Raw genomic sequence first — 18,157 nt, 5'->3', positions numbered from 1 at the left:
TAGATATAACCCCTCTTCAGAAGCTCAACATCTTCAGATGTTTTCAAATATAGCTATTTACAGGGCTTTCATTTGGGGTGTTGAACCTCAGGCCTTTGGGCCAAATGCAGCTGGCCTGAGTTCTTCATCTGGCCCTCCAGGGCTCCTCCGAAGGCCGCATCCCCTGGCCCCATTTCCTTCCACAACCAACCAACGGAGGCTGGTGACTCTGATATCAGTGGGACAGTGAATCCGCTCCAGGTTTCAGTCAGAACTCTAATGCAGCTATCAAAGGGGCAATAGTTCCTTTAGAGTTCTGACTGAAAGCCGGAGCAGATTCACTGTCCCACTGGTATCAGAGCCACCAGCCTCCATTGCTGCCGACCCAACTTCCGTAGTTTCTCCCTGTTTTAAAAGACAGAAATGCCTCTCCTAAGGCTTAAGTGAGAGGGTTCCACTTTAGAAATAATTTTGGATAGCCGTAATTACTGTCAGTAAGAGCTTTAAGCAAAAAAAAACTATGTAGGTATTGGTGTCCTTCTGGTATTTTGAGCCATGCCTCCTTTTGCCTTCAGCCCCGCCCACCCATACCACCACTGAGAGCTTGTTTGAAATTGAATTTGGCCCTCGGGCCGAAAGAGGTTCGATACCCCGGCTTAGATGGTATCACCAGAATCTTGGCATAAGGCACAAGAGGTACTGACCTATGGGCCAGGACTGTCACTCCCTGCACTTCTGCATCAGCTTCCAGATGCTTTCCAGAAACTGTTACTTTTTGTGAACTGCCCAGAGAGCTTCAGCTATTGGGCGGTATAAAAATGCAATAAATAAAATAATAAATACTTTCGTCCTGTGCTGCAGCACCACTCCGGTCATGGCCAGATGCGGTATTACAGCTTTGTCAACCCAGCCAGACCCATGGTCTGTTGTTGGGTTATTTGGGGGTTGTTTCCCCCCTCCAACAACCCCTGCTGCCCAGGTATGGATAAAAAGGCAAATTGTGGTTGAATATTCAAAATGTCCACCGGCATGCGCCACAACCCACGGGAACTTAAATAAGCCATGGCAGGCTGCGCTGATCAGCTCTCAGACTACAATGAAGTAAATAAACAGATCAACAGGGCCGGACTAATACCCAGGAATTATCTACTACAGAACAGACCAGGAAGAGAAAATAATGGAACACCACTTGTTACCAGCTAAGGCCAATCACATATATCATCAGTGATCTACAACTCATCTTGGACAATGAGGCTTCCTCTCACTGGCCCGGTCCTGCTTCCAGGCATCCATCCAACCTAAAGGGGATACACACCACCAACAGCAGACCTTGCAGGAGAGATACAGGTGCAGAAACCAGACCCTGTGGCAGGCCCAGATGTCAACTGTCTACATATCTACCTTGGAAACACTATGACAGGACCTAAAAATGCCATCCACAGTTTTGGGTTGACACACCTGCTCATCTCCAATGAGATATATGCCCTACTGGACTCTATATATGGTCCACATGCCAGTCCCCATGCAAAAGAATAACTGGATACAAATCTGACATAAGGAATGGCAATGTTCAGAATCCAGTGGGGGAACATTTCAACCTCCAAGGACAAAGGAATTTTGAAGAAAGATACCGACTGAAATTGTGGAAGTATAATTCATTAAGAAATTCAACACCTTTTCCTGTGGTTTGAATAGGGACAAAGGTTTTGTTTTTTTAAAGAAAATCGCACTACATACGTTCATCGACTCACCATTGCAATGATGTCTGTTATCACCCAACAAAGTTTTGTGAGTGGCAACCGGTTAGGAAATAATCACCATTACTGCTTTCCTGCATTTCGATTTTGCATTTCAGTATGTTTATCAGCTCACCATGGTGATCATTGTGTTATCGCCCAGCAAGATCTTGCGAATGGCAACTGCTAAAGTAATTATCACTGACGACTTCTTTGCACTTCCAATTCCTTCTGAGGTTGCCCAGCCCTCCTTCAATATGCCACAAAACTCTTTGTTGGTTTTGCTGCTACAGACTAACTTAACTATAGCTACCCCTCTGGAAGCAGTTTGTTAATGAGATTACACTGATAGGGATGGAATCATTGTGATACGGGAATGAAAGTCATCAGTCAGTCACTGTAAGTGGGAGAGTTGGCAGCCCTCATAGGTCCTTCCCCAGACTCCAAGAAAATCCTGCTACATTTAGCTTCTAGTCAAGGATATTTCCAATCACTCTAATCCCAGTGATAATTAAACAGGAAGTAGTGTTGGAACTGCTGGGAAGTCTTAGATTACCATAAGGTCTAGAAACTTACTTTTTAATACTGAAGTTGTGATTTTCAGGGTATATAATTCTACGCCAGGATGTTTAATTATTGCATGGCCATCCTATGGGGTAAGGAGTAGCACCCCACATTGTCTTTCCTGCTTCCAGTCCTCACATTTCCCCAAACTAAAGAAAAACCCAGTTTATTGCCCCCCCCCAAAAAAAGGCCTTTCCAAACAGAATTAAGACTGTAATGTGATGTATGTTTACTTGGGAACACGTTCCATTGAACTTCCAAGTCAACATGCATAGGATCGGACCACATTTCAAAGAGAGTAAGCAGATGTGTTCTTGTTTGCTTGTTATGGAATGCAATCCTTTGCACATTTACTCACAAGTAAGACTTATTGTATTTGGTTGGTCTTATTCCTAGGTAAGTGTGCATACTTAGCTTTGCAGCCTTAAAGCTGGGAAATAATTTGGGGGTCTGTATTGAACAATTTGGAATTGTTGCTGGACAGAGAATTTGGTAGGCAAAGGAATGCAATCCTTTGCACATTTACTCACAAGTAAGACTTATTGTATTTGGCAGGCCTTACCCCTAGGTAAGTGTGCATACCTAGCATTGCAGCCTTAAATTTGGAAAATAGTTTGGGGGTCTGTATTGAAAGATTTGGAATTGTTGCTGGACAGAGAATTTGGTAGGCAAAGGAATGCAATCCTTTGCACATTTACTCACAAGTAAGACTTATTGTATTTGGCAGGCCTTACCCCTAGGTAAGTGTGCATACCTAGCATTGCAGCCTTAAATTTGGAAAATAGTTTGGGGGTCTGTATTGAAAGATTTGGAATTGTTGCTGGACAGAGAATTTGGTAGGCAAAGGAATGCAATCCTTTGCACAGTTACTCACAAGTAAGACTTATTGTATTTGGCAGGCCTTACCCCTAGGTAAGTGTGCATACCTAGCATTGCAGCCTTAAAGTTGGGAAATAATTTGGGGGTCTGTATTGAAAGATTTGGAATTGTTGCTGGACAGAGAATTTGGTAGGCAAAGGAATGCAATCCTTTGCACATTTACTCACAAGTAAGACTTATTGTATTTGGCAGACCTTACCCCTAGGTAAGTGTGCATATTACCTAGCATTGCAGCCTTAATCTTGGGAAATAATTTGGGATTCCATATTGAAAGATTTGGAATTGTTGCTGGACAAGCAGCTCTTGATATAATTCCTCCTGTAGTTGGGATGACTCATCCTTGCAAAGCTGATAAATTTTGCTTTCCAATCGTTGAAGGGCACATAAAATAGAAATAATTGTCTGAGGATCACCTGTAGAATGCTCCCTCCCCCTTCCCCATGATTCCATAGTAAGAAATAAGCCTAAGTGCCACACACACACACACACACACACACACCATCTCGTGAATAAGATCTCAAATTAGCAGCCAAAAAGTGAGTCATTATACATCCTTGCCATATGTCACTTCAAATCAATAAGGCCTTCTGCTTGGCTAACAATAATTTCCAACCGCTGCTATTAACAAGAATGCACATTTTCACAGCAATAATTTCGCAACAACCAGCTTGCACAGATTACATATGGAGGAGAAAAATGGGCAAAACGAACACACCATGTGTACATGTATACCAGAACAGTTATACACAGTCATATTACCTTGCGCGCGCGCACACGCGCACGCACACACACACACACACACACACACTGCATGTTGATTGAGGATAGTGATGGTTTTATATTCTACTCTGACTGCAATGTCGGGGAGCTTCTAGAGCAGTGGTTCCCAAAGTGGGCGGTACTGCCCCCTTGGGGGGTGGGTGGGATTGCATAGGGGGGCATTAAGAGGCAAGGGGGCGGCGGGGGGGTGCTCAAGGTGGTCTTTTCTGTACCAGGAGTTTTGGTTACAGAAGGAAATTTCTGATCGCTCTCCTGCGATCAGTGGTTATGGAGAGTGGTTCAGAAGCTCCTGGTTGCATTTCCAACATCATATTTGGTGGAATGTGGTTAAATGTGGTCTGCCTACTTCTCTCCAAGCAAAGAAATCGACTCCAGATTACTAAACGTGGTGATTGAAGACTCATGTTAAGTGACTTTAAACCAGGCATTGGGAAAGTGGTATCACTTCATCAAGCCCATCCATCACATGAAGAATTTCCAGAATAGTGAGGTACTCTACCCTAGTTACTAAATGTGATATCTAATATTCTTGCTAAATGACTATCAGATTTTGAAAAGATGGTATCACTGGATCAAGTTCATCAATTATGTTTAATTGAATAAACTAAAAAAAATGCAATTGGATTTTGAATAAATATTCAATTGTTACTGTTTTGAATTTTATAGTTATTATCTTCCTGAGTGGGTCATTGAAAACCACTATTCTGAATAATGATTTTTATAGTGTAGGGTAGGGGGCACTGGGCATGAGTTTGTGGAACCAAGGGGGCGGTTGCCTGAAAAAGTTTGGGAACCACTGTTCTAGACTGATCTTTCAGAAACAGCAATGAGTCTTGGAGCCCTTTAGAAGCAAAGGGTTGATCTATAGTATGAACTTAAACCAGTTTCAAGCCAGTTCCCTTGTCATGCGCTGTGATGATTTCAGGGGTCCACTGGGCAAATTTCTCTCTGGTGACTCTGCCCCATCAGTTCACCCTGCCTGGAGGCAGCCAACAGCCATGAGGGTGTTCCAAGCAGTGCAGGGGGGCTGGGTCTACTCATCATTTTAATTAACCACAATGCTCCAGGGGGACAATACATTGGGGGAATCGTGGGAAAATCAAGTGGCGGCTAGAATTCAGCAACCTTACAATACAGCTTCCAACATTTCACAGATGAAACTCAGGACACGCTTACGACACCCCATATCATGCCACTTCAACAACCCCCATCTCTGGGATTGCCGACGGTTAGACTGATGGATCTAGGATGGTGGGATGGATTTGCATCTATACATACCGTACCGCACAAGGGAGGGTTTTTCCTTTTTAGAAGGCCATGCGTCTCCATTTTCTCACGGTAGTCAGTGGGGGTAGTAATCCCCCCCCTCAACCTCCACTCAAGAATTTCCCAGGGAATTATGCTCTGTCATGCTGTAGCATCATTCCCTGGGGCATTCTGGCTCAGGAATGCGGGTAGGCTGCTGAGCATGGCTAAGCTACTACTTGAAATGGCAGCAAGGTTGGGGAGGGAGGCTAGTAAAAGAATGAAAAACCCTTGGTCATCTCCTATTTGATGTAAGATCCCTCCCCTGAAAGGTCTTAGAGCAGCCTTCTCCACCTGGCGCCCTACAGATGGGTTGGAATACAAGTCCCATTAGCCCCAGCCAGATTGGCCATTGGGAGTTGTAGCCCACTGTATCCAAAGGGCACCTTGATGGGGAACACTGCCTAGAGTTTTACTAGGGTAACCGTTTGGAAAGGAGGGCAGGGCTCCTGTATCTTTAACAGATGCATAGAAAATAGGATTTCAGCAGGTGTCATTTGTATGCATGCAGCACCTGGTTATTATTATTATTATTTATTTATATAGCACCATCGATGTACATGGTGCTGCACAGACCACACAGTAAATAGCAAGACCCTGCCGCATAGGCTTACAATCTAATAAAGTTGTAGTAAACAATAAGGAGGGAAAGAGAATGCAAACAGGCACAGGGAAGTGTAAACAGGCACCGGGTAGGGTGAAGCTAACAGTATAGAGTCAGAACAAACTCAAAGTTTAAAAGCTATAGGGAAAAGAAAAGTTTTTAGCTGAGTTTTAAAAGCTGTGATTGAGTTGGTAGTTCTCAAGTGTTCTGGAAGAGCGTTCCAGGCGTAAGGGGCAGCAGAAGAAAAAGGATGAAGCCGAGTAAGGGAAGTGGAGGTCCTTGGGCAGGCGAGAAGCATGGCATCAGAGGAGCGGAGGGCACGAGCGGGGCAATAGTGTGAGATGAGAGAGGAGAGATAGGCAGGAGCTAGACCGTGAAATTCCCTCTTCATCACAACAGTTCAAGCTGCAGGAGCCCTGCCCTCTTTTGTATCCAGTCACTCTTGCTAAAGGGGGCAGGGCTCCTGCATCTTTAACTGTTGTGATGAAGAGGGGAATTTCACTAGGTGCAGCATGAATACAAATGACACCTGCTGAAATGTCCTTTTCTATGCAACTGTTAAAGATATAGGAGCCCTGTCCTCCTTTCCATGTGGTCACTCTAGTTTTACTCACCCTGAAAGTCCTATCCCATATATACATTTTTACTGGGGACAAATAGTTCTGCAAAAGTAGGGGAAAGGATAGTTGGCCCAGCTTTCATTAAATCCGTTGGCTTAAATTGTTTGTGGATTGCAGGGGTACAACAGCTAATTAAAAAGGGTGTCATAAGAGTAGAACAATTCTGTTCTCTGTGCGGCTTTTATCATTCCACGGATAACAGCGTATTAACATTCTGTTTGTCCACCTGTTAGAAGAGGCTGATCTGAAGAGTCATAACTGTAAAACAGTGGGCGACAACTTAATGAAAAATTGAGCTCTGCATTTAATTTCCTTTTTAAGTTCTAGTTGGGCATTCAGAGAGATCAAAGAGGCTCTGGTGTTTGCAAATGATCTATGATATCAGAGAAACAGGCATGCACTTTGGTATTTAAGGAAGCGTCCACTTTTAAATACCAATGTTTAAAGCAGACTAATGGAAATAAAGTGTACACGTTATGTTCCATCATAGCAATCTATAATCCATCTGAATCTATTGCAGCTCTTGCATTGAAAATCTATTCTCAATTGAATTCCATTGGGTTTTGTTTCTTTTTTAAAAGAAAAAAAAAACAATCTGGAAATTAACCTGAACATATCTTGATAATAGAGCTGGTGTGGGTTGAACTACAGGCCACTGTGTGAACAGAGTGCTGGACTAGATGGACCCTTGGTCTGATCCAGCATCAGGGCTCTTCTTATGTTCTTATGTGGTTGCTTGAATCCCTGGAGAGTCACCGCCAGTCAGTCTTTTTAGTGGTGCCCCCCTAATTGTGGAATGCACTTCCCTGTGAAGCACACTTGGAACCAACATTGTCATCTTTTCTGCACCAGGTTAAGACTGTCCACTATTGCCAAGCATTTGATGGCGTATGGGGGACTTTTTAAAGCATCCATTGAGATGTTTGGTGTTAGTCATTTATGAGTTTGTGGTATTTTTGTGGGAATGGTTTTTAGCTGTTTTAAATTTAGTATTTTTGATCTTGTAAGTAACCTTGAGTCTTTTTTAAAAAAGAAAGATGAGCAAGAAATCCAACAGATGATTATGATGATGTTAATAATAGTAGTAGTAAGAACATAAGAAGAACCCTGTTGGATCAGACCAAGGGTCCATCTATCACAGCATTCTGTTCACACAGTGGCGAACCAGCTGTCAGCCAGGGACCCAGACAGGACACAGGTGCAATGGCACCCTCCCACCCATGTTCCCCAGCAACTGGGGTATATAGGCTTAATGCCTCTGATACTTTAGGTAGCACATAGCCATCAGGACTACTACCCAATGACCAGCATCACTAGCCCTTGATAGCCTTCTCCTCCAGGAATTTATCCAACCCCTTTTAAAGCCATCCAAACCGGTGGCCATCACTACATCTTGTGGTAGTGAGTTCCATAGTTTGACTATGAGCTGTGTGAAGAAGTTCTTCCACTTATGGGAGGAGGCGTTCCTTCAACTAACCTGGCCCCAAACCGTTTAGGGCTTTAAATGTCAATACCAGCACTTTGAATCGGGCCCGGACCTGGACTGGAAGCCAATGAAGTTGTAAAAGGACTGGCGTAATGTGATCTTGCCGGCCAGTCCCTGTAAGTAAACGGGCTGCCCTTTTTTGTACCAGCTGAAGCTTCCGGACTGTTTTCAAAGGCAGCCCCACGTATAACGCATTGCAGTAATCCAAACGAGAGGTTATCAGAGCATGGATAACTGTAGCTAGGCTATCTCTAATTGGGGCTTTGGTCTAATATAGGGTCACTCTCATGAGCTGGACTTAATTTGGCCAGGGGAAGGCTCCTTTCCTACCCAAGGAGGAAGAACTTCTCATTGAATCTTATGAGAAAGCAGATTTCATTGTATTAGTCATGAATCTAAGCGAGGGGTGGGCAGATGTTTTAGTACTTCAACTCCCAGCATTCCTGACCATTGGCTTTGCTGCCAGGGGCTCCTGGGAGTTGGAAGTCCAAAACTTCTGGAGGTCTACCTTCTGCCCACCTCTGATCTAAGCAACATGAAAGAAGACGGTGTTTACAAGCCAAGACATGGAGAGACCACAGCTCAGTGGTAGAATCCTTGCTTTGCGTGCGGAAGGTACCCGGTTCCATCCCTGGTGTCTTTGTTCAAATAATTAAGTAACAAATGATACGGCAGGGGACTCTGCTTATGAACCTGGAGAGACACTGCCAGTCAGAGTAAATCCTGAGCTGGATGGACAATTGGGGCTTGACCATACAGCTTGTTTACCCTGACCTAAATGCGCATATTCATGTTTCAGGACACATGACGCAGCTGTCCATTCGCCGTAGCGCCGGGTTTTTACCATGAGAATGCGCATGTTCTCATTTGCGATTTACCACGACTTTTGGATCACATCCGAGTGATGTAACTTTGGGGGAGTTAAATCGCATTTTGACATGTGGACGGAGCTTGGAGAGTAGGATAGCATTTTTAGTTTGACCTCTCTGATTCTGTGGAGCTCCGCAGAGAGAGCTTATTAAAACAAATGGGGGCAACGGGCATCCTCCTCTGCTGCCTCGTTCCTTTCCCCTCGCCCCACTCCCGGTTTGTCTGTTATATGAATGTGTGGAGCTCCGCATATAAAATTTATAGCTTCCATTGTCTCTACTCCGTAGCATCGTATATGCGCATGTGCACATTTATAACTGCACTATATAAAAAAAATCAGGAAATAAATCACTGTTGCTGCTGCAGTGTGACACTCCTTACCTAGATTCAAATCAATGAAAATTTGGGTTTATATTTAATGAGGAGCAATCCTGTTGTATAGAGGGGGCTGGGTCTCATCCACTGGAGGCTGGTGGCTTCAATGTCAGTGAACTGATGAATCTGCTCCAGGGTTCTGCCAGAACTGTAAAGGAGCTAAGCCTTCACTAGTCTCATCTAGTATAAGGTGGCATATTGCGATTTAGCAGTTACAACTGCTGCAATCTAGAGAGCTCCATCAGCTGTGCCCAGTAGAATTTCTTTTCAGGAATCTCCCTTTGAACTGGATTCCCCACCACCACTACCACCACCACCACCCCTGTCGCACACGGTCCATGCCAAGCTGCTTTGCATAGATTAAGTTGCGTGATTCTCTGGATCGTGGCCAGTAGCAAGAGAGCATTGCCAGCGAACAATTAAGTAAACATCAATTAGACATATGGAATTGATTTTAAACAACAGTCAATATGACATTTATATGCATTAAGGGAGAGATTGTCAGCCCCGTGCCCTAAAACATAAATCTGTACATGAGCATGAACATAACCATACATCTGCATTGCATTTGTCTTTTAAAAAATGAATAAAGCCAAAGATCCAGTGGACAGGTGTACGGAGGCTATCTAGATAAATCACGGCCATTATTGTTTGTTTCTGTGTTCAGCTGCCTAGGCTAATTTAACTCTGAGTTTACGGAAGGGGAGCAATTTCATCATTGTAATTAATACGGTATGACTTGCAAGCTTTTTAAATTTAATGGTCACATTTCTACTACTTCCATATTACGACTGGGAAACTGAGGTTGAGAGATAGTCGTGTGCAGTGCTTTACAGACCAAAGCAATTCCAACGAATCCTCCATTTGAAGGACTGTCTGGTCCATATACAGTTCAAAGATAAAAGAACCCTAAGAAAGGATGGGCAGAAGCAGCATTCTGCATGTCCATATTGGTGGGCACATTTGGAATTTTGAAAAAGTATTTCCACCACACCTAAAAAAGGATATTATAGAGCTGGAAAAAGTGCAGAAAAGGGCAACTAAAATGATGAAGGGGCTGCAGCATCTCCCCTATGAGGGAAGGTTACATCAACTGGGATTGTTTAGCTTGGAGAAGAGGAGGCTGGGGGGAGACATGGTAGAGGTGTACAAAATCACGCATAGTGTGGAGAATATGGATAGGGAGACATTTTTCTCCCTCTCTCAAAATACTAGAACCCGGGGTCATCCCATGAAGCTGATTGGTGGGAGATCCAGGACAGATAAAAGGAAGGACTTCTTCACACAGCGTATAGTTAAATTATGGAACTCACTACCACAAGATGTAGTGATGGCCACCAATTTGGATGGCTTTAAAAGGGGGTTGGATCAATTCCTGGAGGCAAAGGCTATCAATGGCTACTAGCCCTGATGGTTGTGTGCTATCTCCAGTATTCGAGGCAGTAAGCCTGTGTGCACCAGTTGCTGGGGAACATGGGTGGGAGAGTGCTGTTGCACCACGTCCTGCTTGTTCATCCCTGGCCGATGGCTGGTTGGCCACTGTGTGAACAGAGTGCTGGACTAGATGGACCCTTGGTCTGATCCAGCGGGGCTCTTCTGATGTTCTTAGGTTCTTATTGTGGGTACTTGCACAAAATGGCTGCTGGAGGGGGAAGGGAAGCTTGCCCATTCATAAATGGGCTGCCATGGTGGTTGTAGCTGTCCACAAACCACTAGAATACTGTATTTTGTAATTGTGCTTTTAACATGTTGGTTGTTTTATTGTGGTTTTAATTTTTGTGAACCGCCCAGAGAGCTTCAGCTATTGGGCGGTATAGAAATGTAATAAATAAATAAATAAATAAATAAATAAAAGGCAAACTCATGAGACTGAAAGAAAAGTAACTTACCCAAGAACCTAAGTACAAGGAGGAAATGGGGGGTGTGGGCTCCAAAACACAAAACTAACACAAAAGTAAAACTGAGCTCCAAAACACAAATCGAAATGAATTGAGCCCCCAAAAAGATGGCACTGGAGGATGGCCCTTTTGTTCAAGCTTGCCAGCCTCCCAGTAAACAAACAAACAAACAAACAATAAACAAAAATTGAATCTTAAGCAATAAAATGAAAAGCAGGACAGGCAAGGGCACCAAGAGAGTTACCATGTTGGAGACCCCAATGTACTGGCATTTATTATATTTGATATATATATATATATATATATATATATATATATATATATATATATATAGTATGCTTGTCATCTTTCTTCCAAGGAGCCTCTCTGGGGATTTCCCTAAGGCCGGGATAGGAATTGCTATGATAAAACAAACAAACCTGGATCTCTCTAGTCCAAAACTGCTGTTCAAACTACTACATGATTACTTTGCGCTGGATCTCACTGAACTAACTGGATGCGTCTTTTGAAGCCAATAGGGATGTGCAAAAAAAACCCTTCAGGGCCACTTGCCGTTACGTATGGCTAATTGTATGTGACCAGAGCTTGATTGAGGTAAAGTGGCTTGACTCTGCACCGTGCAGCTCATCAAACTAGATACAATGTTGCAACATTTCTCATCCCTTCAGATCACATCCACGAGTTGTGTGTTGAGCGAGAAAGCTTTGATGTTTCAAAGCTTGGTTTTGTCACTTCTAATACCAATTAACTTGTACCTGACCCTTTTGCAAAATCCACTGTGCTTCTCGTTTACGAAGTTGCAGAGGGAACCACATGAAGGCAAGAGAAGGCTCTTTCAAAGGTCCCAAACAAGCCATGCCTTCAGGAATTAGACCAGCACCCATAGGTAGATCATCATGTGTGATGTCTACACACTTCCTACATAAACCTCCATGCATGTGTATGCCGTGGGCACAGGCAGTGATGTACACATGGGCTGTGCATTGATTCTTACGTGGTCATGGTTTCCACAAAGGAATTTGCAACACTTAAAGAGTTCCAAAGAATATTTTCCCATTTCAATGCTCAGATAAAATCTAGACATCCTGGTGGATAGAATTTTCCTTTTCTTTTTTTAAAACAACAACAAACAAATTGTTTATACTGTTCTAAATGCTCAACTGTTTTCAGTGATGTTCAGCACCGCTGTTTTCCCTTGTTCCTTCTGTTCTTTTGTCCTCATCCCCCATCCCTGTCTGCCATTTTTTCTCTCTCCATGTTGACCCACCCAGTCAGGGATCACATCACACTGTGACATAGCCAATCAGACCTGGCTTTGTGACCGCATCACTTGTGACAATGACAAATGGGGGTGGGTGCTTCCAGACAAAGCTTTTAGCATGTTTGGTTTTTAAATGATTTTATTGTCCTTTAGCTTCTGTATTGTGAGCCACTTCATTCCTCACTCATGGAATTTTACAGGGGATCCAGATAGTGTCACCTTCTATTTGCAACGCTCCCCGCCACTTCTTCCATTTTCCCCCCTACCACAGAAAATCCACAACGTTTTTTGATTGATAGCACTATGAGCCAAAGCATTCTGTGTCTGGAGCTGCTAGATTTGCACACACGTTTGTGGGACAAGACACATGTCAGGACTGGAAAGCAAGCCAGAACCAGAGGACAAACTAGGAGGAAGGATCATGGAGCAAACTAGAAGTCAGGAGCAAATGATAACCATGAACACACCAGAGTTCAGAAAGACCTTACAGGAAGGCCCTTATACTCCTTCCTGCACAGAAGGATCCCATGGCTAGTCTGGGTGGGCGGAGTCAATCCAGGATCTGAAGGTGCTTCCTTGAAGAAAGCTACTATCTGCAATTCAGTGTTTCACCACACGGGGGAGATGCACATGGATCCATCAGCTCCTCACAGTAGGGACTGGTCACATGTTAAGTTTTTCAAGCCGGTGCTCCACCTTCCCTACATACATGTGGAAACTTGCCATTTAATCTGCCCAACTAACGTCACCATCACTACTGTAGGGCAGACACCCAAACATAGGAAAGCACACCAAGGCCTTAGCTAGACCTACCTGTTAGCACACGACAGAGGAGGGAAGATCTCGCGATGTGTTTATCGCAAGATCCCTCCTCTGTTTACACGCAACGCGCGACGACCTCAGAAGGAGAGGCGTTGCGCCCACCATTTTTTAATATTAAAGGGCCAGCAGTGCACGAACAGTCATGCGCAAAAGGTAAGTATTTTTTAATTTAAATTATTTCCCCCACTCCCCCACCCTACGCCCGATGGGCGCAGTGCTCCTCATCCTTCCCTGATCCTGGGTTCCCCTGTGCATCATGTGGACGCACAGGGACAGGATTTCGCCCCGTCTAGCTATGGCCCAAGGCAGCAATATGTATGAACAACATAAAGTGTCTACCTTGTCTAGCATTCTACTTCCCACATGATGTGCAAGTCATGGGGACAATAACCCTTCCCAGACATTGGCCTCCCTCCAGAAACTGATGTTCAGTGGCACATTACTTTTGAACTTGGACGTTTCACTTAGCCATTGTGTCCTATACCCATTGATGGATGTATCGTCTATTGATTTATCTGATCTTTTTTTAAAAAGCCATCTGAAGCCAGTGGCCATCACGATAACTTCTGGCATCTAGACATCCTTCCTTTTACATGTTCCGAATCTGCTGCCGATGTATTTCATTGGATGGCCCCTCAGTTCTAGTATCACAGAAGAAAGAGCAGGAAAGAAAAAGAGCGAAGGTAAATCCCCACTCTCCATTTTATCCATACTATCCATAATTGTATAAGGGTGCAACCTAGGGCTGTTCACAGACACACACACCCAATCCCCTTTGGAGGCTGATTTAAGACCTAATCTGACTCACTTCAGACTCCAAATCCAAAGTGAAATTCAGAAGTGCAAATCATCCAGAGTTAATATTTTCCCATTGACTTGCATTGGAAAATAGAAAGGGCCATAGCATTTGTAGTCTTAATGCTAAATACATGAAATTTGGAGATCTGGCAACCCCTATGGAGGTGACTGAACCTGCCAAATTTTGGACAGATAGGTCCAGTAGTTTTTGCGTTAGCCACAGGAACAATTTGCTCCCCCCCCACACAGAACATTTGTCAAAGCAAAGAGCTATAACTTTTTCCTATGCACGTTTAGACAGAAAAAAAGTCCTACAACTCCCAGCATTCCCCAATCAACATATTAGGATGATCATAGAATCATAGAATAGCAGAGTTGGAAGGGGCCAACAAGGCCATCGAGTCCAACCCCCTGCTCAATGCAGGAATCCACCCTAAAGCATCCCTGACAGATGGTTGTCCAGCTGCCTCTTGAAGGCCTCTAGTGTGGGAGAGCCCACAACCTCCTTATGTAACTGATTCCATTGTCATACTGCTCTAACAGTCAGGAAGTTTTTCCTGATGTCCAGCTGGAATCTGGCTTCCTTTAACTTGAGCCCATTATTCCATGCCCTAAACTTCTGTCACTGGGGAGCAGAAGCTCATTCAGCCCCAGGGCTGAATTCCAATTTGGAGAAGATTTTCAGGGCCATATTCCAGTAGTGGAAGGGGTCAAAGGCAAAGGCGTGGGGCTAAAATAACAAAAATATCAGCATATTTTAGCTTAATGCTCTTACTGACAATAACTAAGCCTCGGGAGAGTAATTTCATCCTTTTAGAATGGGGAAGCCACCCAATGATTGTGGTTAGAAGAAAGGGGGTGGGGCCAGAAGAAGGTGGCATAGCTGTCTGAGGAAACCTGAGGATCGGATGTGGCCCTCAGACCTGAAGTTCTTGCGCCCCTGCTCTATAATGTCTGTCCCCACACCCAAGTCATCTTGACACTGTCATTGACTACTAGTGTTCCTACTGTGAGGGAAAGGGAACATTATTTAAGTTTGGTTGGAAAGCCCACCTAAAATGAGGGGACAGTAATAGAAGTGTGGTGGTATGAACCTTGGTATGTTTAGCCTTGAGAAGAGAAGACTGAGGGAGGCATGATAGCATTTATCTCACTGCATGCTCCAATAAAAATAGGGGACACACAAGGAGGGCAATGAGGATGAACAGGGGTCTGGAAACAAAGCCCTATGAGGAGAGACTGAAAGAACTGGTCATGCTTAGCCTGGAGAAGAGACAGCTGAGGGGAGGCATGATAGCACTCTTCAAGGACTTGAAAGGTTGTCATACAGAGGAGGGATAGGATCACTTCTCGATCATCCCAGAGTGCAGGATGTGGAATGATGGGCTCAAGTTACAGGAAGCCAGATTCCGGTTGAACATCAGGAAAATCTTCCTGGCTGTTAGAACAGTATGACAATGGAACTAATGATGTAGGAAGATGGTTGCCTCTCCCATACTAGAGGCTTTCAAGAGGCAGCTGGACAGCCATCTCTCAGGGATGCTTTAAGATAGATTCTTGCCTGGCCTTATAGGCCCCTTCCAACTCTACTATTCTATGATTCTATGAAGCACAGGAGGTAGGAAGGCTGTAACAGGGAGCAGTTTAAAGCTAAGGTGGAAGAAGATGGATTTTACAGACTGATGTTTCACAATGAAACTTTTTGCTGCAGCTCTTTAGCAACAATAGATTTGTGGTTTTGGAATGTAAAAGTGTGGGCGTCTGGAACTCTTCAAGCACTTTTACCAGGAGTCCAGCCTGGGGGGAATAAAGACCAGCTTGTGCAAAAAAGGCAACTCCTGGAGTATTGGTGAGATAAGATAATTGTGCAGTTGTGGGTAACGGAATCAAAATCTCAACGTCGGCTCTAATTAATGTTATTACTCCGCGCTCTCTAACTGCAATAAACTTGTCACTCGAAAGATTACGGGCGTGCTGCATTCAATGATATTAATGCTAAAAAGTGATGCCCAGTTTATTGGGCTGGCGTGAAAGACCAATCAATGGATTTTGTGATAACTATGGATGTGTGAACGGGTCTGTAATTAAGATTTGATTAATCTCTAAAACTCAGTTTAACTTAGATTAGACCTGCATCGATTTGTATTTCTTCACAATTACAGTCTTGGTATAGCAAACTTCCCAGGTCATTATAGAGCTGATTATCTGCCCCGGAAAAGGGGGGGGGGGCGAGCGAAGAACTAGATTGAAAAAGAGTGCCGCGACACCTTTCAAAGTATGCAATTGCACATGAAGGATGAGCAATTGAGAATGAAGCTAGAAAGATACACCTCACAGCAAATCCTCGTGTTGCTGTATTAACCTGACTTTGCGACAGATGTGCGTGGCAGTCAGTTGAATGCTGGCTTAGGGTGCAATCCTACATCTGGCATTTGGCTGGCTGAGGGGATGTGGGAACCAGCCAGAACCCTAAAGGGGCTATGCAAGGTGCTGAACCTTTTTCCAGGCTAGGGTTCAGCACCATGGGCAGCACCTTTAGGGTTCTGGCTGGGTCTGACTGAAACTCTGAATGGATTCACAGCCCTACTGAACTTGAAGCCACCATCCCGTAAACTGCCCAGAGAGCTTTGGCTATGGGGCAGTATGTAAATGTAAGAAATAATAATAAATAATAATCCTCCATGGGCTGGTTGTGTGTTCCGTCAGTAGCAGGGGCCAAAATATTTTATTTATTTATTTATTTATTTATTTATTACATTTCTATACCGCCCAATAGCCGAAGCTCTCTGGGCGGTTCACAAAAATTAAAATCATAGTAAGACAACCAACAGGTTAAAAGCACAAATACACAATATGATATAAAAAGCACAACCAGAATAAAAACCACGCAGCAAAATTGATATAAAATTAAAATACAGAGTTAAAACAGTAAAATTTAAATTTAAGTTAAAATTAAGTGTTAAAATACTTAACAGAATAAAAAGGTCTTCAGCTGGCGACGAAAGGAGTACAGTGTAGGCGCCAGGCGGACCTCTCTGGGGAGCTCGTTCCACAACCGGGGTGCCACAGCGGAGAAGGCCCTCCTCCTAGTAGCCACCTGCCTCACTTCCTTTGGCAGGGGCTCACGGTGTTGAGTGTGTGTGTGGGGTGTTGGGGTGTGTGTGTTTGGAGTAGCCAAGGAACCACTGTTTTAATTGTTTTAGTGCTTTTAAATTATATATTGTTTTAACTTAGTTCATGGTTTAATTTGTTTTTAGCTGTGTATATTTACTGTTTTATACTGTATGCTTTTATCTGTACGCCACCCTGAGATCTTAATAATATAGTGCAGGTTATAAATGTTATAAATAAAATAAAATAAAATAAAATAAAATAAAATAAAATCTAGTCCTCTTGTTTCCTTCCACATCCCCCTCCAATAACTCTGCCAGCCCTTGGGCTGGTAGTAATTTCATTCCCCTTGGAGTCAAAGCAAAGGAAAATTTAACCCCCACCCCCCGCCCACCTCCCATCCTGCCTAGGCTTGGATGTTGTAGTTGCTGCACCATGGATTCTCTCTCTCTCTCTCTCTCTCTCTCTCTCTCTCACACACACACACACACACACACACACACACACACACACACACACACACACACAGAGAGAGAGAGAGAGAGAGAGAGAGAGAGAGAGAGAGAGAGAGAGAGAGAGAGAGAGAGAGAGAGAGAGAGTTTTGTTTTGCCAGTAGTCACTTTGCCTCTTTCCCTTGCCTTAGATAGGCTGGCTGTAGTTTTTGAATTATTTTCTAAAATTCCTCATGAGCATTTCACATGCTTATTTATTCATTTGTTGACTCATGAGTGTTTTTTAAGTGAAATTTTTTTTAAAATATTGGCAGAATTGCTCCAGGGATGGCCTCTCAGGAGCTAACCAATCAGTGCTGTGCACAGCCAATTTAAAACTGCAGAACTGTTTTTTTTTCTTTTCCTCCCCTCTTGCTTCAAGGTTCATTCCTGGACAAGAGTAGGATGGAATGCAGGGAAGGCACCTCCAGATCTTCCTCCCTGCTATAAAAATGTTGCATGTGTCCTCAATCCAAATTCACCAGTTATTTAGAGATGGAAAATACTTTCAGGAGCAAAATTGTGGTTTTGGTTGGTTGGAGCAGAGACCCACTTAGAATTAAGGAGCAGGGTATCAA

This window comes from Elgaria multicarinata, chromosome 1 (genome assembly GCF_023053635.1).
Source record: "Elgaria multicarinata webbii isolate HBS135686 ecotype San Diego chromosome 1, rElgMul1.1.pri, whole genome shotgun sequence".
Taxonomy (NCBI): domain Eukaryota; kingdom Metazoa; phylum Chordata; class Lepidosauria; order Squamata; family Anguidae; genus Elgaria; species Elgaria multicarinata.
Note: the sequence above shows the minus strand (reverse complement) of the source record.